We start from the raw sequence: 22,374 nt of genomic DNA on the forward strand, positions 1-22,374 counted from the left end.
CTATCCAGTCATTGGAATAATCTGGGAGCAACAGAATGCTTTAAAGAGGTTGAAAGAAGGAAATCAAAGGCAAAGAAATTACCCCTTTTTAGCTAGCAGGTGCAACTGAAAGAGAAAAGCAGGGAAGCCCACCGGCGGCTGGTGGCTCCTGTGTCACACAGAGCCACTTTGTGACTGGCGGTTTTCACCTACAGTGCTAAATGAAAAAAGGATACTCTTTCCACTGCAAAACAGGGCCAATTTCCATTATATCGCACAGTTCATCACTCTCATTGTGCAGGGCAAATTTATGCTAGGGATGGACCCTGAATCTTCAGCATGAGTTATGCAGTTCATAAACTCACAGTCTGCATTGCTTAATTAAACAGCTCTCCTTAGCGAGTTGGAAGCTGCTCTGGTGGAAATTCTTAATTTGGCCCTTGAATCCAAGCTTTATATTAAGACAGTAATTCCCATAATGGCATGATAGCTGTTCTAGTCTCTGCTTTAGAAGGCAGCACAGGGCAGGGTAGAATGCATGGTTTGTACATGTTAAATGTCCCAAGATCTCCAGTTACATTTTTAGAACAAGATGGGGGCCACAACGTTCACCTTTGTAAGCATTCCAAGCGCACCTGACTACGCTGAAATGTGCATTATTTAGGCTCACAGATTTGCATGTTAAATGAAGCCCTGTTCCAGAGGTGGGGAACCTGTGGTCCTCTCAATGTTCCTAGACTGCAACCTCGATGATCCTTGACCTATGGCCCTGCTAACTGGGGCTGGTGGGAGCTGGAGTTCAATAACAACTGGAAGGCCGCAGGTTCCCCATCACTGCCCAGTTCAGACGTTTTATTCACATAAAACCAATGCATGACAAAGGTGATGCTAAATAGCCTCACCCTGATATCATGGCATGCATGAAGGGTCCTTCCAGATATTCCTATTCTACACGCAGATGCCAGTGGCAGGACTAATCAGTGCATGGAGCATCAGGGGCAGGGCTAGTCACTGCATATGAGCCTGTGCACATGTTAGTCTTTCGCACAAGTATAAGAACACAAGGACAGAAGAAGAATCCTCCTGCATCAGGCCAAAGGTCCATCCTAGCCCAGCATCCTGTTCTCAGAGTGGCCAACCAGATGCCTCTGGGAAGCCTGCAAACAGGCCCTGAGTGCAACAGCACTATCCTCATGATTCCCAGCAACTGGTATCCAGATGCCTCTGGCAGTGGAGGTACTATCTGAACAGGGCTACTGAATGCCAGTGAATGATGGCTCAAGTGAGCGCATTGCTTGTGTGTTAGCATCACAGAAATGGGCCAGTGCACACGGGATGTGCATTTAAATGTGGCTAGCCACACGTGAAAAGTCTACACAGGTAAGCTGCTTTGTCCCCATCTGTATAAACTGTGCCTTAACTAACAGAACTGGGAAAGCCCCCTGACTAAGACCTTGCTCTAAGGTCGCTTCCCAAAAGAGGCCATACACACCAGTTTTCACAGGAAAGGTCCACCACCGTCTGAGGTATGGTTGGTGGACACACAGGACAGGGCCTTCTCAGTGATTGCACCCAAGCTGTGGAACTCCCCATTGTGGCAGATCCAGCTAGCTTCTTTTCTTTGTGCCTTTAGGTATCAATGAAAAGCAATCAAATCAAACCCACTTTTGAGCAGAGCACTGTTGGATAGTTTAATTTTGGCTATTTTTTTTTTTAAAGATTGCTGCTGGCTTTCTTTAGTCTTAGTTTTGTTGATTGCTTTACCCTCTGGGTATTGCTCTTATGATGGTTGTTTAATACCTTGAAGGTCCTATTCTGGGATTGGAATACAGGATATACACAATTTAATCAACAAATGCCCCTAGATTTTACACACACACACACACACACACACACACACACACACACACACACACGGGCTAGCCCTACCATTAAGCAGAGGCAGGCAGCTGCTTCAGGTGGCAAATGCTGCAGGGGGTGGTAGTGAGGTGTTAGAGGACAGATCTGTGTGCCACACAGTCCACCTTGCACTCCCTAAGCAAGTCTACTGCCCACAGGTGTGGTGGAGAATGCTGCCCTATCACCAGTGTTGAAATGAGATTCCTCTACCAGTCTGTCCAGCTTCTATACAGAAAGGGATGTGTGTGCCAGGTTGTCCATTGCCTCAGTATCTTGGGCTGGCCTATCCACACACACACACACACACACACACACACACACACACACACACACACACACACACACACACACACACACACACACACACACACACACACACACACACACACACACACACACACACACACACACACACACACACACACACACACACACACACACACACACACACACACACACACACACACACACACACACACACATCATAGCTCTCTCTTTGCACTAGCAATGCTGTGCTGCTTTTATGCCATTCTTCCTTCCAGCAGACTCAGAGCTCCTAGGATGGGGATTCTTCCCTACCTCTTTCAATCCCTCTTACAAAACCAGGCTCCTCTTACAGCTGAAGGTCAGCATACGCATCCTCCCTATTCAAGCCAAGACATAGTTTGGGTGTGGAGGGAGAAAGGCTTGGATTTCATGGCTGGGTACGGGCATTTTGCCAGCCTAGGGAGGTTTGTAGCTGTGCTTAGCTAAGCTAGTCACACAACTGGGAAGCCAGTGCAGAGAAAGAATATGGCTCTCTCTGGAAAGGATAATAGCCTTTTGAAGGCCAGACAGCCATACCTTCTCCAGAACGCCAAGAAATAATGGTGCAGTTCTGCTCTACAAGGTTGCACAGAAGGATGTGAACTGGCTTCACTCTCTTGGGCAGCATAGTCATGTGGCCACAATATGTAACTGCTTTTACATAAGATGAGCTGCAACAACAGCACAGCTGTCGTAATGCAGGCTGTAAGCACCAGGGAAAGGAAGTTTGACTTTGGGGAACTGGCCCTTCAAGGATATTCCCAAGCAGCCTCCCTGAATCTTCAGCTTTTGTCAAAAAATAAAATAAATATCCAGGCAGGGATGGCTCCAGATTTGGGGAGTCCCTTGGCAAAATGTCCTCTCCTACATCAGCAAGTCACCCTGGCACTAAGAGCTTACCTAGCAGTGGCAGGCAGGAGCAGCAAAGGAATATTGCCTTTTTAAGTGAACCAGCATGATTCAGATGTCATGGACAAATACATGGATCAGAACACAGTTATCCTTGAGTTTCTACCCTTCTCTGTATTTTGCAGTGCTTTCAGTTTTAAAAAAGTACTGAAATGAGTATAAAATGCAACAAAAGTTATTTTTGTGCCTTTTTAAAAAGCTGCAAAATGATGCAGAAAGGGGAAGGAACAGATGCATAAATGAATACATGTGAACCTGACATGGGCCAGAAATAGATTGATCCATCCATTCCTAGCAGCAGCACACCAAAGAAGCCACTATTTACATTTCCCAGAAGACCCAGAATTAAGCTTATAGTAGCAACACTGTGGGAAATTTAAATGGTGTTCCCAGACCCAGATGCCAGGTCTTCATTAGATCAGAGTACCAGTTCAAGGGGGATCCAGGTCCAGGGAAGGAGTCAGTGGAAGGTAGGGATGTTAACAAGGCATCATTTTCTGTTCTGGCTTGAAATGCAGCACTGTTTCCATTCTGCTGCAGTTCACCTGCCCAAAACAATGTTATTCGCCTCACTGTTCACTATGCCAAAGTTATGTAACTTACACAAGGTAAGTCATTATTAAAATTATATAAATTGCACAAATCACCTTGTCGCTATGTTATCGCACCTGTTCATTTCAGTGCAAAGGATACATAACGCAACTGGTATGTGTGTGTGTGGGTGCAATAAATTACATATTGTTTGCAGGCTGTAAGCAATAACAGCAGCAAATGTTGAACATATTCACTGATCGCCAATCTGGACATTAGACAAATTAGCAAACACTGACACTTTCTGGTCTCGTTTCCATTTTCATCAGAATCCTCCAACATCCCTAGCGGAGGGTCCTGTTGGGGTGCTGGGATCCTGACAGATGCTTAAGGATCCCACATAAGAATGTAAGAAGGGCCCTGCTGCATCAGGCCAATAGCCCATCACATCCAGCCTCCTGTTCTCACAGTGGCCAAGCAGGTGCCTCTGGGAAGCCATAAACCAGGACCAGAGCACAAGAACAATTCTCCCCTCCTGAGGTTTCCAGCAACTGGCATTCAGAAGCATGCTGCCTCCGACCGTGAAGGTAGAACATAGTCATTATGCTGATGCCAGGCTAGTTTCTGCTACCTTTACTTATGAAGATATAAGGCAGGGGCAGAAAACTTCAGGCCTGGGGGCCAAATACAGCCCTCCAGCCCTCTACCTGGCTCTCACGCCTCCTTACCAGTCTTGCCAAGGTGATTATGCCTAGCTGGAATATGCCCTTGAGCTGCCATAATGCCTCTTGCTTGCCTGGGCTGAGAGGTGTGTGCTTGTGTAGAAACCTCTGGCTTTTGTGCAATCCAAAAGCAAGCATCCCGCCTGTTGCTCCACCAGCTTTTGCCTCTGGCCTGGCCCACCACTGACATGTGGCCCCCAGAAGGTTCCCCTTGAGGGGATGTGTCCCTCAGGCTTAAAAATGTCTCTGACACAAGGGAAAGCAGCAGGTTCCCTATAAGAAGTCATATAATTCAAGAACTTTAAACTTATTAGGATTGCTGTGTTTATGCTCAGGCTGCCTTGCAAATGATTCCTTGCCCCCTTAGGACCCCCAGTACAAGGTTTCTGGCTATAAGTATGCTCTCCTTTAAAATCCCCTACCCTAGCACAAATGAGAATACCGACTCCAGAATGACCTTCCTCTTCTATGCTAACCTTTTTTGTTCTTGTTTTTGCCAAAGATTTATTAGACACTTGAGGAGCCCGTCAGCGTATCAGATAACTTTAATAGTGTAATTTGTTTTTATGATACTTTTGGAGGATATACAAGGCTGACAACTCCCTACGCATGCATGCATACCAAAGGAAGCAATGTCAGGAAAAGACAACTCCCTGGAGTTTGGACAAGCAGGTGGATCTCAGGTGGTTAATAAGAGGGAAAGTGAATGCAGAGTGGGCAAAAATAATAAGTGGCCTACAGCAATTAAATTGTTAGCAAGGCATCTACAAAAGGGTAGAAATGGCAAGGCTTGGTTTGCCATGGTGACTTTTGAGATTTCTCAACATGCCAACAGAAGCAATCTGATGATACTCTCCTGGTGGCACCCATAAAGTTGTTCAAGATTAGGAGATCACAGACTCACATGCATGCCAACATCAGAAACATTACTATAGGAGTTCTAAAGTTTAGGCAATATTGGGTTAAAGAATACTAGCAAAAGACAAAGCCCTGTGCCATGCTATAATGAAGCTTCTCTCTTTTCTGTTATGGACATTTGTATGTGAAGAATAACTCAGTGGTCTGACCTTGGAGTGTGCCAGTGTGTGTATTTACCTAAGTAGCAGGCTTTTTACCCTGTGTTTAGATCACGGAGACTTAAGACATAGTAAAATAAGAAAAGCTACTTTATTTATAGAAATACATGGTAGATAGGAAAGGCATATCTAGTTCTAACTAACTAAGTTGGAAGTGCAATGCCCAGACTTGGGGGTTGCTCTCATGGCTCAGGAGAGAGCAAAGACAAAGATGTCTCCTCTCTCCTCAGATGGTCGAAGAAGACGACAAAGGAAGCAGGGGCAGGTCAGCTTCCCTGAGCATATCAGTTTACAACAGAAGGAAGTTAGGTAGAGAACAGCACAGGCAAAGGTAGGCAAGCCTAGCCAGCTGGAGGACCCTAACTCTATCTTCCTTTTGGAATGCAAACAAAAGAACCCAAACAGGAGTCACTCTTGCTCCACTTCCAACATTCCCCAGCCCACAGTATACGAACGTAAGAAAAGTCAAAGGTCCAGCGAGTCCAGCATCTTGTTCTCGCCATGGCCAGCCAGATGCCCATGGGAAGCTTGCAAACAGGACCTGAGTGCCACAGTGCTCTCCTCACTTGTGATTCCCAGCAACTGGTATTGAGAGGCAATAACAGTACTGACTTAACAGTACTGGGACCAGGATGCCTGAAGGATCATCTCCTCCTACACCATTCTGCCTGCTCCCCAAGATCAGACAAGAGGGTCTTCCACCAAGGATGGAAGGTGGAACAAGAGAGGGTTTTCTCTGTGGTGGCACCCAGATTATGGGACACCTTCTCCCATCTCTGCCACACACCAACTGTTTTGTGCTAATTACTAAAGAGACCTTTTTAGTATGACAGGCTTTGATTTGATGAGGTAGACAAATTTTTCATTTTAACTCAACAGCACAGGATGATATTATCATGTATAAGTAAAAATAGACATGCCATTCATCTTTCCTGGCACGAAAAACAGTCTAAAAAAGTTGGATCAAAGTGAAATGACACATAGTGCTCTAAAAAGCATCAAGAAAAGATTATACACAGATCTCCTTCAATTAGCATCTTCAAAGCAATTAGTATTTCAAAACCATAATTCACAATGTGTTCCGAATATACCTATATCATGGCAGAATTTGTACTCTCATTGTCTTTACGAAATTGTTAATTTTGTAAGCCACCCAGAGTGTTGTAGCTACAGTGGAAGGCAGGCTATAAATGCTCCAATTAAATGAATAAAATATTTGGGAAGATGAACAAATACCAAACTCAAACCTGACTTGGTGCAAGCAGTGGAGACTGGTGGCTCCAGTATCAGTGGGGTAGCGAATTGGCTCCGGGTTTTAGTCTGAACTTTCATGGAGCTGTCCAAGGTGCTTTCTGAGAGAAGCTTTGTTATAACATGGCTCAGGATTTCAGCACCTTCGACAGCTCCTTGAAAGTTTGGAGTAAAACCTGGAGTGGATTCACTGCCCCGCTGACATTGGGGCCACTAGTCTCCACGGAGTACAAGACAGTTTCCTATGTTCTTATCCTAGCTTGGACAATTTCGCCCTCCTCCCTTGCCATCCCTGTTGATGTTTAATGATACTCTGGATGGGTTCCTCCAACGCCTTTGCCTTGCAGGGTTCATCAAAAAGCACTTGTCCAGCCTGTTGCCAGAGCAGCTGTAAACCTCATTCTGCTCACCCGCATATTCTGCTTTTCGCCCCATTGCTGAGCAAGAGAAAGACCCTTTCCCTATTTGTATTCCACTCTCCTCACTCAGGAATTTGAACTACTGCATAATCTGCAGCAAAGTAATTTTCTCCCTGGTGAATGATGAGGTAATAAACCAGTTGGACGATCAATAGCAACTGATGTAATCTGCCGAAAAGCGACAGCCTCTTCCTGAGTGTGACCCAGAAGGAGGGGGGGAAAACAGATTTGGGCTTGGGGGAGCTAAAAGAAGAGCGCTTCTGCTCAATATTCTGGGGGAGAAGGAAATAATGTGGGATTTGGACCAGATCCCTGCTTGCACCAGATTTACATTTTCTACCCACGGCCTCACCAAAATGACCCCACAGAGCATTGCAGGGAGTCAAGCAGATGTCCAGGGTATGGAGTTGTAGTCATAAATGAACTGTGAAGCATGGCAGTAGGACTGTCTCCTTATGCTAGCCTATTGGAGAGCTGATATGGACTAAGTCCCGAGTAGATTTGTTCCCTTTCTCCTGTGATCCACGTGGGTCTTTGATTTAACAGGGCTAATGCTAGCTTGCACACCACAGAGTGTCTTGCTAGATGGCGCACTAGCATCTAGCAAGTGCGCCATCTAGCAAGACAATGCAAGGATTACACTGTATTCAAAACTCCCACTAAAATGGGGCCAATGCTTGCATGCCATGGAGTGACATGCTAGTGCACCACCTAGTGAGACAATACAAAGATTACACTGTATTAAAAACAACCACCAAAAAGGGTGTTTTCAAACATAACTTTGAAGAGAAAGTAGAATCCCACAGATTCAGCTTCTGATACTAACAAACTACCCACAGGTATATATGCTGATTATGCATACCCCTCCTAATTCTGCTTTAGAAGTGTCTAGACTGCTGTGGTTTTTGCAGGACATGTGGATATATATATACACACATACTGTACATATATATGCAAGTAGAGACCACCAGATAATGTTGCGATGTTTCTCCAGCCCCTAACAGAAGTGCTGTTGTTGAGAGTTTCAGCCAGCCTGGGCCAGGTACTGGCTGAAAATGAATGAATGGGCAATAAAATGGCAAATGCAATTTAACATGGGCAAGTGTGAAGTGATGCATGTTGGGGCAAAAAAAAACTTAATTTCAGATATATGCTCATGGAGTCTGAACTGGTAGTAATTGACCAGGAATGAGACCTTGGATGGATAGCTCAATGATGGTGTTGACCTAGTGTGCGGCAGCTGTGAAAAAGGCAAATTCCACGCTAGGGATCATTAGGAAAGGTATTGAAAATAAAACTGCTGACATCATAATGCCATTGAACAAATCTATGGTGCAGCTGCATTTGGAATACCGTGTACAGTTCCGGTTGCCTCACCTCAAAAAGGATATCGTAGAGCTGGGAAAGGTTCAGAAAAGGACAACCAAAATGATCCAGGGGTTGGTGAGACTCCCCTATGAGGAAAAGTTGCAGCATTTGGGGCTTTTTAGTTTAGAGAAAAGGCAAGTAAGAGGTGACATGATGGAAGTGTATAACATTATGCATGGCATGGAGAAAGTGGGTAGAGAAAAGTTCTTCCTCTCTCATAACACTAGAAGTCGTAGTCTTCCAATGAAGCTGAATGTTGTACGATTCAGGACAGACAAAAGAAAGCACTTCTTCATGCAGCACATGGTTAAGCTATGGGACTTGCTCCCAAATCTGGCAGTGATGGCCACCAACTTGGATGGCTTTAAAAGAGAATTAGACAAATTCATGGAGGGTAAGGGTAGCAAAGGCTACTAGCCACGATAGCTATGCTCTGCCTCCACAGTCAGAGGCAGGATGCTTCTGAATACCAGTTGCTGGAAACTGCCGGGGGGGGAGAGTGCACTTGTGCTCCTGTCCTGATTATGGGCTTCCCATGAGCATCTGATTGGCCACTGTGAGAACAAGATCCTGGGCTAATTGGGCCATTGGCTCTTCTTAAGTTCTTATGCTGCGCTATTCAGGACTTATAGAGGGTGGGGATTCAGCCCAGGAAGTGGAGGGGGAAAGTGGACATCTATTTACGTTTTCCCCCGCTGCAATATAGAGTGCAAAAGAGCTAAGGTTTGGGAGAGGCTGCCAGCCATGACCCCACAACACTGACAGGGAAACCATGGGGATTGCAAGGTACCTCACACCAAGGACATGCCCCCAGGCTCTTGCAAATACAAGTTCTCATTCTGCATGTACCCTTTGGCTTCATGCAGCAATGGGCATTTTGCAAGTTAAGAATAAAAATCAGCTTGTGATGTAGTCTTTTTGGATGCAGTTCTGCAAGCCAACCCTTGCCATGGTTATTTCATTGATATCTGGATTTGGGCCACAGAGCACTCTCCAAGTTAAATTCAAATAATCTAACATGATAAATATATAAACCGCATATAGAGCACAAACAATGTTCATAATGCTCTACAGAGTGTCAAGATGACAACACATCCCTGCCCCCAGAAGCTTACAATCTAGAAAGGGGCACAGGGGAGGCAACAGAAAGAAGGGAAGGAGATGGAGGCAAGTGTAAGAGAATTAATAATGCTTTGGGCGCACTTAACCATACTTAGTTAAGGACAAATTAGACAAGATGCCATTCACGCAGTTAGCGACTGTGTGAATGGCTTTTTCAAAGTAAATTGCAGATGTGGAGAGCCCCACTGTGAAACTTTGGAAGGTACCTTCTTGAGAGAAGAGCCTTGCTGGATGAGGCCAGAGGTCCAACAATCTGGATAAGGATCCTTGTGTCTATGGGGGGAGGGGGGCTTTCACTTTTTGCCTCCTTACTGTAGTTCTAATACAGATCAGGGCCCCCCCACTTTTTTAAAAAAGGTAGCAGAACCATCTAAGCTGAATCTTCCAACTTATCCAACACAGAAGCAACAGGGGATGTTCTCTGGCAAAAGTGTGCAAATGTTTCTCTCATATTGTTACGCAGGTATATAACTTTGCCTTCTTTAAAAAGGATTTCCTAACTGATTTTTAGTTGTCAGTAGGTTTTGAATGTCTATTCTTAGAAATAGTTTTTCCATAGGTCATTTATTTTATCTTCACCCATTTTGCTATCTATGATAAGATATCCACTTCATAGCAACTTTCCATGTCGGGTGTACTTGGAGCACTCTCACTCCAAAACCCTCTGCTTATTTTTTAAAAATAAACCTTTGCTTTATCCCCACCCCAAATAACATCATTTATTATTTTTTTGCTATATTTTCTAAGAAAATACTAATCAATTTTAAAATAAGCGCGCAATTCTCAGCAATACATTTAATTATAAATATATGCTCCCTAATAATGATCTACTCATTTTCTTCAAGATTCCAAATCTCGATTCAATCTGTTTCTGCAGTAGACATATAATAACAAACTCTGCAAATCCCCACTGATTTTGCAGCCCAGGTATTGCCCTTTTTGACCTCATTCAATCTCTCTTATCCAACTCCGTATGCTTCATTGTTGTTCATATTTGTTAACAGCAGTTCCCTTTTAGTCACATTGATTTTAAGACCCAGGATTACTCATCTATAATCCTAAAGAACTCCTTTAAAATTTTTAGTAGAATTATTCACATCTGATACGAAAACCACCATATCACCTGCTTACAGAGCCACCTTATACTCTTTTCCACCAATCTTAATACCATTAACCTGTTGTTTTACAACTTTGGCAAAGAGTTCGAGGAATAAAATGAACAATGCTCATGAAAAGAGACCCCCCCCCAGCTGTTTTCCTCTGCATAGTTGAAATAATGAACAGTAGTTATCATTCATTGTTAGGGGAGCTAACAGCTTTCTATAGATTATATAAATCCATTTTCTCTTACTTGTCCACTACGTATGTGCTAAATGTAGGGATGGGTGAATCTATCCATTTCCATTTCTGTCAGGTTCTCATTTTTCCAATCTTAAATTCAGTTCTCCAGACTTCTACATCAGTTTGTAATTTTTTTAAAAAACGTCCTCCTGAAAATTCATCAACAATTTAGTGCAAATTTCTCCTAACACACACATTTTTGTATGCAATTTTGCCTAATGCACATCTTTGCAAGCGATTTTCCCTAATGTAATGCATTTTTGTATGTTACTTTCACTAACATAGGCATTCTTATGGACACTTTACCTAGTATATGCATTTTTGTACACATTGCTTGGTTGGAGCACTGCAGTGAGACATTCAGAGAAATTCACAGTTTGAAGGATGGCCGTGTTTCGCTTTGCATATTGTTTTGGAAAGTGCAAATTAGGTAGGTTCACCTTTAAGTGAAAACTGAATCAAATTTCTCCCCCATCCCTAGCTAACGGTATGCTAAGATGTGTACTTCATATGTTGCTGGGGGACATGTAAAGGCACTGTCCTTGCTATTGTTGCTCCATTAAGGGTTTTGAACTGCAAGTCTCTCCCCTAGTTCTCTTTTCAGCCCATGCACACACGTGGGAGCTTTGATTGCTGCTACTGGAGCTGTTTGCTGGTTGGAGAGGCATTTCGGCCGACAGAGCAACTGCTCTCACCACATTCTTCCTTGTCTCTAAGCACCAGAATCTAAATACTTTAACAAACAAACAAAATAATGAGGCTGCTACCATAGCTGCAATGCCCAACTTCAGCTTATTGTTGTGTAGGGCTCAGCATAATACAGACATTATGAAATGCAAAATTCAAAGAGAGGAGTAACATGCCCTATCCCAGTTTCTTGCAACCTTGAAAATATTCCCCTCCTTCTTTCAAATAAAACTGTGGGCAAATGTTTTGCCACATCTTTTCAAAAAAAATGGTAGGGCCCACCAGAATAGATCCGGGCCATAGGCTGTTGTTTGTTCATTCTAGGCCAGAGAGCAGGCTGAGAAACCAATTGGTAAAAACTACAAGGGAGCAGGTTCTGGCTGAACACAGAGAGGGGGTTTGTTGTTATATGCCTTCAAGTTGATTACAACTTATGGCGACCATATGAATCTTTATATATATATATATATACGTTCCTAGGGTTTTCATGGTAAGAGGTATTCAGAGGTGGTTTACCATTGCCTTCCTCTAAGCCTACGGCACCCGGTATTCCCAGGCGGTCTCCCATCCAAGTACTAACCAGGCCTGACCCTGCTTAGCTTCTGAGATCAAACAAGATCAGGCGTGTTTAGGGCAGTATGGCCGTAGGCTTAGAGAGGGGTATAGAGAGGGATTCTGAGTGTGTGTAGAAACTAGCTTACTGTACAAAGGTAAAATATATGTGTATTGCTTTGCCCAGTTTGCCTCTTCCCCTTCTCCATTGGCATGCCCCCACCTTAGAGAAGTTGCCTAAAAAGGAATGAGATCCATGGGCTAAAAAGGTTTCCTCCCTCCTGGTGTTCACCCTTCTTGCTTTTGTCCATCTGTTGCCTTTGGTTGAAGAGGTCTGATAGGTTTCTGAAACAATACAAAACCATGCCTTGACCAAGAGGTGGAAGTGGGATGAGTGCATACACCTAGCGAGCAGTTATCCCTCTTTCAAACAACCTTCAGCTCCTTGAAAGAAAGAATCATCTGCCTCCAGCCAAGTAATCTTGTAAGGGATAATCTTGCCGGGCAAAATATAATTGCTATTTTGGAATGAGCCGTAAGGTTAAGTGGCATAAGGAATGCTGTGCCTGTGATATACTTCTGCCTTATTAAAGCATTTGATACGGGGCCTCATTAAGCTGTAACTTTAAAAAATGTAATTTAAATTGGCTTGGAGAGGAGCAAATATGGATTGAGAATTGGCTAAAAGGCCAACGACAATGGAGAATGATAAATGGCAACAAGCCGGCTTAGGGAGGGACGGGGGAAGGCATTTTGTGACGGGACCTCGGGGATTAGGGTTTGGACAGACCTGATTTAATCTCTGCATTAATGATTTGGTGGAAGAAGCAAAGGCCATATTAATGAAAGCCATAGATGATTAACAGGCTGATACTCAAGCTGTGAACATCAGCCAAGACAGAAAAGTAGTACAGAGAAACCGGAAAAGCGCTGAGCCCTAAAAATAGCTTGAGTCACATCCCCAACTTACATTTAAAGCACTATTATACCATGTTAGCAGTTATGGGTTCCCCCCAAGAATCCTGGGAGCTGTAGTTTGCTTAGGGTGCTGAGAGTTGTTAGGAGACCCCTATTCCCCTCAAAGAACTGCAATTCCCAGAGTGTTTTAACAGTCAATCCCTCTTCTCAGGGAACACTAGAAATTGTAGCACTGTGTGGGAGGGGAATCAGCAAAAGTTGGGAAGGAAAGCATGACCGTACCCATGACCATCTCACTGTGAAGCTGGCTAGAGACAGGCTGGAAAGAACAGCAAGCAACGATGTTGCTTCAGCACTAGCCTGGGCCCAGATGAGGGTTTAAGCGGCTCTGCTGTCAGCCTGGTGTTCCCAGGTCAGCCCCCTTTGAGAAAAATAGAGGTGCTGAAATGGGTCTGATTCCTCAGAGGCTAATTCCAATGGAGTTAGGAAGCAGGAGGCAATGCCAGGAGGCAGGACCAAAGAGCAAGTCAAGACCAGGCCTGGCTGGCAGGGAGGGTGTGTGCTGTGCACCTGGCCTCCCAGCACCAGTTTCACTGTGGTTTATGAAGAGGGGGAGGTGCCTAGAGGTTGACCTCCCCACCACCTCACCTCGCTCCCTCTCAGTAAGACACTATGATGTCAGTGCCAGGAGGCCAGGTGATCACCACTGCTCCTCACCAATGCATGCTCCTAGTCAGGACCAAAGTACACACCACGAGGCAGGGTCTGGAATCAAGCCAGAACCAAGGATACAGGAGCGCACCGGTGCTCAAGGAAAACCTTGTAGCTCAAGCAAGGCACAACTGGCAGATGAAAGTCTCTTACACATCTTTGTATCCAGGAGGATCCACTGGCCAACCTGGGTGAGCAGTCAGTCCAGGGCCTGAAGGTACTTCACCGAGAAGCTACCACCTACACTTCAGTGGCTCACCACATCGGGTAGCAGCTTCTGACATCTATAAAGCCAGGGGTACTAAGTGGCCAGGACAAAAACAGCAACAAACTAGCCCATTCCTGTCACCTCAACAAAGGGCTGATGGGTAAAAATCAACAAGCTTTCTAGGCTATGGCATTAACAAAGTTGTTGCTGCAGATCAAACTGCTATCAAAGGGACAACTATGGTGGCTGGTTCATAAACTCTGAGGTGGTGGCATTTATTTAGTCTAGGCATCTTGTCTTGGAGAGAGGCCATCTGCCCATGCCTGCCCACTCCACGCACCTGCCAACACCTGGACCCAATTGCCCATAAACAAAGAGACAGGTATGCATACAAAAGACTGGCATATGCAGCTGAAGTGTTGCCCCATTTCCCTCTTTACAATCCCTACTGCTGAAGAAATAAGCCACTCTTCAGCTTGTCAAGCAGCTTACCTCTTTGGCAGCAGAAAATTGCCATGAGAAAATTTATTTAGAAAGATCTGCCTGCAGTAGGGGTGGATGAGAAATTAGATTAAATTCGCATTTAAAGCTGAATGTATCAAATTCGCACTCTCCAAAACTCAATGAGAACCTAAACACAGCCATCCTTCTAAATTCACACTTGTCTGAATTTTAGGATGCACTTCTCCAACCAGTGTTTTCCAAAATGCATAAATTAGGGGAAAGTGTGCATAAAAATATTAGTGAAAATAACATACAAATATGCATTATATTAAGAGAAATAAGCTTGCAAAAATGTGCAGATTAGTTAAAACTGCATATCAGAATGTATTAGGAGAATTTTGCACTAAAACGCTAAAGAAGTTTCATGAGGATTTTTAAAAAAAGTTCGCAATGTGAATTAAATTTAAGACCGGAAAAATGAGAAACTGAGAGAACCAAAATGGACAGATCTTTCCATCCCTAGCCTGCAAGTATGGTTATCTCCTGTGTGTTACGGTTCTTTCTATGGAAATCAATAGGCCAGGTCAGCAAAAGTAAAGGATAAATTGGTGTTGCGGAGGTGACAGCAATACATCTGTCCTATGGTCTTCATATCATGTATTTTAAAGAAGTGGCACAAAGATTAAAAGGAAGAAAGTGGGACATGCAAATAAGTCACCGACCAAGCGGCTTGCAGGCCTGGGACATGCCCTGTTGGGGGCCCTCTCCTAAATAAATTATGCCTGAGAACACTAGATCAATTCTTTCTGTGCATGAAGCGCAGAGTCCAAGCAATTCACGGAAGGCTTGCAAATCCGCCCAGAGGCAGCAAAAGCAAAGCAGCGGGAGGCGGAATGGATTGGAGAGGTCTGTTTGCTAACTGATGAGCAACGCTCTCGGAAGTGGTTTAGGAATAGCTGAGTAAATATTGGATGGCAGAGAAAGGCCAGGTGATTTGGGAGAGAGGCGCTGTGTGGTGTTTACAGAGCGGGGGAGCACCAATATTGTACTTCCTATGGAAAATAACCTGCAGCAGCACAGAGTGCACAGATAAAAGCAAGGATGCTCTTTGGTTCGGGTAGCAGCCCTTCAGACGCAGGATGACCTGCTGAGCCCCTCTCCCACCACCAACCCATCCCTTAAACCAAGGCTGGGGCACCTTTGGTCCTCCAGTTGTTGTTGGATTCCAGTTGGGGATGCATATATATCTGAAGGAACACCTCTCTGCATCCTAGCCTGCCTTTGCTTTAAGATTGCTGAAGGAGGGCTCTGCTCTGCAATCCCCTGCTAGGGAAGGCTCATTTGCTAGGGACAAAGGATAGAATGTTTCCATGATGTTGCCCCATTTGTGGAATGCTCTCCCTCTACCACAGAGATAGGGAAACCTTTTCAGCTCAAGGGCTGCATTCCCTTCTGGGCCACATGCCAGTGGTGGGCAGGGCTCAAGGCAAAAGGAGCAGAGCAATGAATGTAAAGTTTACCTTTGTAGCATAGGCTAGCTCCCTGTTCTTCAGCCTTGGGTCCCCAGATGTTGCTGGACTAGAACTCCCATCATCCTTGGCCACTGACTAAGCTGGCTGGGGTTGATGGGTGTTGTAGTCCAGCAACATCTGGGTACTAGGGTTGCCAGGTCAGGAGCAAGCCAAACCCTGAGATTTCAGGGGTGGGTCCTGGTTATGTCATGGGGCAGCCCCCAGTGATGTTATGGGGGCAGGCCCTAGTGATGTCATTAAGTATCAACCACAGTTGATTGGAGCATACCACTCAAACAAACAAAAATCTTAGCTAAGTGAGGGTGTTCCCAGATCCAGCTGAAGTGATGGGATCATTCCTCCTCACCTAAGGAAGTCTGGATAGGGAATATTTAATCTAGCCTACTTGCTTCTGGCAAGAAGGGTTTAAGTGCCCTCAGGTCAAGCCAGTCACCAGAAGGCCATTTTAGGAAAAAGAGAGCCTAGTATCGTGGAGATGTTAGATGGGAGAGTTCAGGAGTAAAGATGGATGCCCCTGAAGGTTGCAATTCTAAACATACTTGCTAAGGGACTAAGCCCCATAAGACTCAACAGGACTTACTTCTGAGTACATATGGTTAGGATTGTGCTGTTGGTAAGGCTTGACTAGGGATCCTCTGTAAAGATATCGATATCAAAGCAGGGTTGGCAACCCCCTGCCTGTAATGCCATGCCTACCTTTTAATGTAGCTGCTCCAAACTTCTTTACAGGCTTGACTCTTCACTGCAGGGAGAGGTTTGAGAAATGAATAAGTTAAGAATATTCTCTACACCTTTTCTGCCTGCTGTGTGGGCTGCTATAAACTTACTTTGACAGCCAACCCAATTCCAGTGAGTAATAACTGACAGAGAGAAAACACACATAGTCTGGTCTAACTTCGCAGGTAGTAACTTGGGAAAAACAGCAACTGAAACCAAACTTCCCAGTATGTGAATTCTCTTTTACCGCTATTGGGCAAGAAACAAACCATCATGCAGAAAACAAGGTGCATCATCAGTGGGTTTAAGGGGGTTGAGCTAAGCACGTGGAAACACTGTTGATGTAAGTGAGTAAGGTCAGAGGCAAATGACATGCAAATAGAAAAACAAAAACGAACGACAGTTATGATTTCCTAAATGCAATACTATACTAACCACAACAAGATTCCTACAAGCACAAAACTCAGCATCCAACAACCAGTCAGGGTTCTTAACCAAAACTAAAAAATCCTGGCAGCCAGGCAGCCAAGGTCACAGAAATCCCCATGCTACACAACCTGTCCCAGAGGCTGCAGTTAGTGCAGAATACTGTGGCACAATTGCTGACATGAGTGAGACCCTATCAGCACTTAATACCTCTGCTCTGAAATCTGTACTGGTTGTCGATTTGCTACCTGGCTATATTCAAGGTGTGCTTTCCATTTTACGGGTAGCACATGGTACTTGTTCTGCTCTTGTAAGAAATCAATCCTTTAGTGGGGCAGCATCTATGCTTGGAACTCCCCACCTATTGACATCAGGCAGACACCTTCATTGCACTCTTTTTGGTACCTGCTACAAACATTTTTGTTTAGGCAAGCCTACCCGGCCGGGTAGAAGCTATTATGTTTTTTATCTGTTTTTAAATCATTGTTGGTTTTATAAAAACCTGCCTTTAACTGTTCTTGCCAATAATTTCATTGTTTTAATTCCTTCTGTAAACATTGAAGTTTTTTACAATAGAGCGGTATATAAATGTTGTAAATAAACTATGTAAATTTATTTATTTATTTAGTTTCATTTATAAACCGCCCATAACCAATGGCTCCTTGGGCGGTGTACAACATACAAAAGTACAATATAAAATACAAGTGCGCTAAACAATATCAAAAACAACTAAAGCAATTAACACATCAAAATACTTAAAAATATATTAAATATATTTAAAATGTATTTAAAATGCATTTAAAATGCCTGGGAGAATAGGAAGGTTTTAGCCTGGCGCCGAAAGGATAACAACGTAGGCGCCAGGCGTACCTCCTCGGGGAGACTGTTCCACAATTCGGGGGCCACCACAGAAAAGGCCCTGGATCTTGTCATTACCCTCCGAGCTTCTCGATGACTCAGTACTCGGAGGAGGGCCTTAGATGTCGAACGAAGTGCACGGGTAGGTTCATAGCGGGAGAGGCGTTCCATCAGGTATTGCGGGCCCACACCATGTAGGGCTTTGTAGGTCAGTACCAGCACCTTGAATCTGGCCCGGAAACAAATTGGCAACCAGTGCAAATGGGCCAGAACAGGTGTAATATGTGAGGACAGACTGGTCCTTGTCAATAATCTGGCTGCTGCGTTTTGCACTAGCTGCAGCTTCCGAACTGTCTTCAAGGGCAGCCCCACGTAGAGTGCATTACAGTAGTCCAATCTAGAGGTCACTAGAGCATGAACAACTGAGGCGAGGTCGTCACCGCCAAGATAGGGGCGTAGTTGGGCTACCAGACGAAGATGGTAGAATGCATTCCGAGCCACCGAGGCTACCTGAGCCTCGAGTGACAAGGAAGGATCGAAAAGAACCCCCAAACTACGAACCTGTTCCTTCAGGGGGAGTGTAACCCCATCCAGAACAGGATGAACATCCTCCATCTGTGCGGAAAAGGCACTCACCAACAGCGTCTCAGTCTTATCTGGATTGAGTTTCAGTTTATTAGCTCCCATCCAGTCCATTATCGCGGCTAGGCAACGGTTCAGCACATCAACAGCCTCACCTGAGGAAGATGAAAAGGAGTAATAGAGCTGCGTGTCATCAGCGTACTGGTGGCAACGCACTCCAAAACTCCGGATGACCGTACCCTGAGGCTTCATATAGATGTTGAAAAGCATGGGGGACAGAACCGATCCCTGTGGGACTCCACAATGGAGAGTCCAGGGTATCGAGCAATGCTCCCCAAGCACTACCTTCTGGAGACGATCCGCCAAGTAGGAGCGAAGCCACTGCCAAGCAGTACCCCCAACTCCCAACTCCGTGAGTCTCTCCAGAAGGATACCATGGTCAATGGTATCAAAAGCCGCTGAGAGATCAAGGAGAATCAACAGTTACACTCTCCCTGTCCCTCTCCCAACAGAGGTCATCATACAGGGCGACCAAGGCTGTTTCTGTGCCAAAACTGGGCCTAAAACCAGATTGAAATGGATCTAGATAATCGGTTTCATCCAAGAGCGCCTGGAGCTGGCTGGCAACCACCCGTTCCAAGACCTTGCCCAGAAATGGAACATTCGCTACCGGTCGATAGTTGTTCAAATTATCTGGGTCCAAGGACGACCTCTTCAAGAGAGGTCTCACTACAGCCTCCTTAAGACAAGTAAGTAAGTTAAGTAAATAAACTTCATAAATAAATTTTTAGAGTCGCTGTGGCCCTTGGGTCTCTTTCCTCTTTTAGGAACAAAGGAATCTGCCTTATACAGACACAGGCCATTTGGTACCATCTAGCTCAGTACTGATGACATGGATTAGCACCGGCTCTCCAGGATTCCAGGCAATAGTCTTTTCCAGTGATTGAATTTTGGACCTTTCAATGCAAAGCATATGCCCTATCACTGAGCTACAGCCCTTCCCCAGTTTAAAGTATCTTTTAAAATTGTTCTTTACAATTCACTAACGAATGCACAGCATACCTAGGACATATCCACACTATTCATTTAAAGCACATTCAACACACATTTGAAGCACATGAATCCCACCACAGAACCATGGGAACTCTAGTTTGTTGAGGGTGGTGGGAATTATAACTGTGAGAGGGAAACTACACTTCCCAGGATTCTTTGGGGGAAGTCATGCACTTTAAATGCCAGTCAGATGTGCTTTAAATGTATTATGTGGATCTGCATTACTTCATAAACTTTGCCTGCATATAAATCATTTTAATTAATGTTTAAAATTGAAATCAGCTACAAAGTTTACAGGGTGATCATGGGCTACTCACCACCTCTCAGCCTAATCTGCCCTGCAGAGTGAAAACAACAAATGGGGACCATGACCACTCCAAGGAAGAAGGGCACACTTAAAATGTACAGGAAATAATAATGTACAACCATAGTGTGAAATCAGATACTTATTGGGACATAGTATGAAGAAATATTCATATAAGCATGACTGTCAAAGTGTTTATTATGTACAGAACCTGTAAAGATATTTATAGTGCAATCCTATGCATGTTTACTCAGAAGCAAGTCCCAATGTATTCAATGGGGCTTACTCAAATAGGGAAGCATGCACAGGATTGTAATCTAAAATGATAAGGAACTTCACACACCCAACCCAAAATTCAGAATCATGCCACTTTAAGCTTTTTTGTAACTGTTTTATATTTGTTTTATGGATATTAGCTTTTAAATGGATTTATTTCTTGTTGTGGGCTGCCTTGGTTTTCAGTCCTATCTCATAGGGTTGTTGGAAGGATACCATATACACACACACTGGAGATGTAAAAATACATACACCTCATATAATAGTTTGTTCAAAAAACCAGTTGGTCACTGCAGAACATTTTTGGTTAAAAAAATATAATCAGTATTAGTTTCCTACAAAATAGATGCAGTGACACCTAGGTAAGCCCTGCCTAATTGCTTTAAAATGGGGTTGGAGGGGAAGAGAAAGATTTACAACACAAACACAATCCTCTGCTATGTTCATTCAAAAGTCCTATTGATTTACAGCACAATCCTAACCATGTCTACTCAAAAGTAAGTCCTATTGAATTCACTGGGGTTTACTCCCAGCATGTGGGATTAGCATTGCAGCTTTACTCCCAGAAAAGTGAGTATAGGATTAAACACTTCATATTGAGAAGGCTTTCAAAACAGGCTATGAAATAGACAAACTGCCTTCTTCAACAGCCCAGAAGAATGTAAACTTGTTTGACTCCTCACGATTAGAAAAGTATCACATTTTAATTAAGCTTCATGTACACCTCCTTTTAAATTTCTGTTGAAAAATTATTTGAAAGATAAAATGCCTAATATGCTATTTTTGCAAGTAATTTAAAAAATCCTGCATGTACAGTTTTATTATAATCATAACTGAAAGGTTTTACAGTAAACAATTGCCTACCAAGATCCTGCTGTGATTTTTTTCTTCTACTTCTCCTGACCTTCACACATTTTATGAGATTTTCAAACAAGCAGGAAAAGACAAGTTTTCCTGGCCTTGCAAATGGGTATTAGCTATTGCTTTGAGGTCAACAAATCCCTTGCCAACCACAACCCTAACTTCACTTATTGGCTACAAACATGAAAGGGCAGCATTAGCGCAGCCAGGTACGAGCTCATTTAACAGAAGTTGCAGTGGCGGTGGCTGATGTTTTGGTGTATATCTCTTGAACCAGACCACCTAGAAACTTAACTTTTTTTAAAAAAAGAAAGAAAGCTGAGAGTCCAGAGATTGGGGTGACTCACCCGGAGAGGACCCCAAAAATCTGGAGTCTCTGGGTGAAAACCGGAGACCTGACAATCTTATTGGGGACCCATGGTTGAAGAACAGTGGGCTAGTACACGTATGCACGCACACCCGTACCTCTCCATCCAGATAAGCAACGAGCATGATCAGAGGTCAAGGGCACATTTCACCCAGGCGAAAACACTCAAGGAGAGTGTGAAGCAGGATCAGGGAAGGGAATGGTGGCCTGGGGAGAGTTCTGAGGGCCAGTCAGAGAGACTGGAGAGCTGAGATTTGCCCTTGGCCCTGAGGCTTCCCACCCATGCCCTGCAGGCATGATAAGATGCCAACATTGCTGTCATTTGGGTGTCTATTGAAGATGAAGAGCTTATCTACACCATACATTTAGCACACATTTAAAATGAATGGCTTCCCCTAAGGAATCCTGGGAATTGTAGCTCTGCGAGATGTAAACTACAGTTCGCATGGTTATTTGGGAGAAGCCACGTGCTTTAAAAATATAAATATACTGCTTTCAAGTCGATTCTGACTTATGACAACCTTATGAATAAAGTTTTCATGGTAAGCGGTATTCAGAGGTGATTTACCATTGCCTTTCTCTGAGGCTGAGAGGCAGTGACTGGACCAAGGTCACCCAGTGTGCTTCATGGCTGTGTGGGGATTCGAACCCTGGTCTCCCAGGTCGTAGTCCAACATCTTAAGCACTACACTGGCTCTTAAATCTGTCTTAAATGTGCTTTAAATGTATAACGTGGGTGTGACTGTACCTGTTTAGTCAAGTGTTCCAAAGGGTTGACTGCCTCTGTCTGTTGGTGTCTTTTATGAATTTGTCTACTGTTTTATTGATCTGATTGCTTATAATTTATTTTATGCTGTACCCCGCCCTAGCATCAGTACCGATGAAATGTGGGCTATAAATCCTTTTCATAAATAAAAATATATAACAGATAAATAATATAGGGAGCATGTGATGT

General features: G+C 44.1%; 1 protein-coding gene and 1 non-coding gene across 9 annotated transcripts in view; both read right to left on the bottom strand.

The window, feature by feature from the left end:
* Positions 1–22,374, bottom strand: part of ROBO3 (roundabout guidance receptor 3) — a 364,199-nt gene that overhangs the window by 255,759 nt on the left and 86,066 nt on the right. The window contains exon 1 of one of the 8 annotated variants that reach the window (XR_009758614.1): positions 16,672–16,704. The exons of the other annotated variants lie outside the window; for them this stretch is intronic. The gene's annotated coding sequence lies outside the window, so the exon portion shown is untranslated. Of the gene's footprint in view, positions 1–16,671; positions 16,705–22,374 lie in introns of those variants that run through there. 8 annotated transcript variants of the gene reach the window in all.
* On the bottom strand, positions 12,142–12,260 carry LOC133368912 (5S ribosomal RNA). The gene has a single exon (XR_009758794.1). It is a non-coding gene; the product is annotated as a 5S ribosomal RNA (ribosomal RNA).

Source organism: Rhineura floridana, chromosome 12 (genome assembly GCF_030035675.1).
Source record: "Rhineura floridana isolate rRhiFlo1 chromosome 12, rRhiFlo1.hap2, whole genome shotgun sequence".
In the NCBI taxonomy this organism is placed as follows: Eukaryota; Metazoa; Chordata; class Lepidosauria; order Squamata; family Rhineuridae; genus Rhineura; species Rhineura floridana.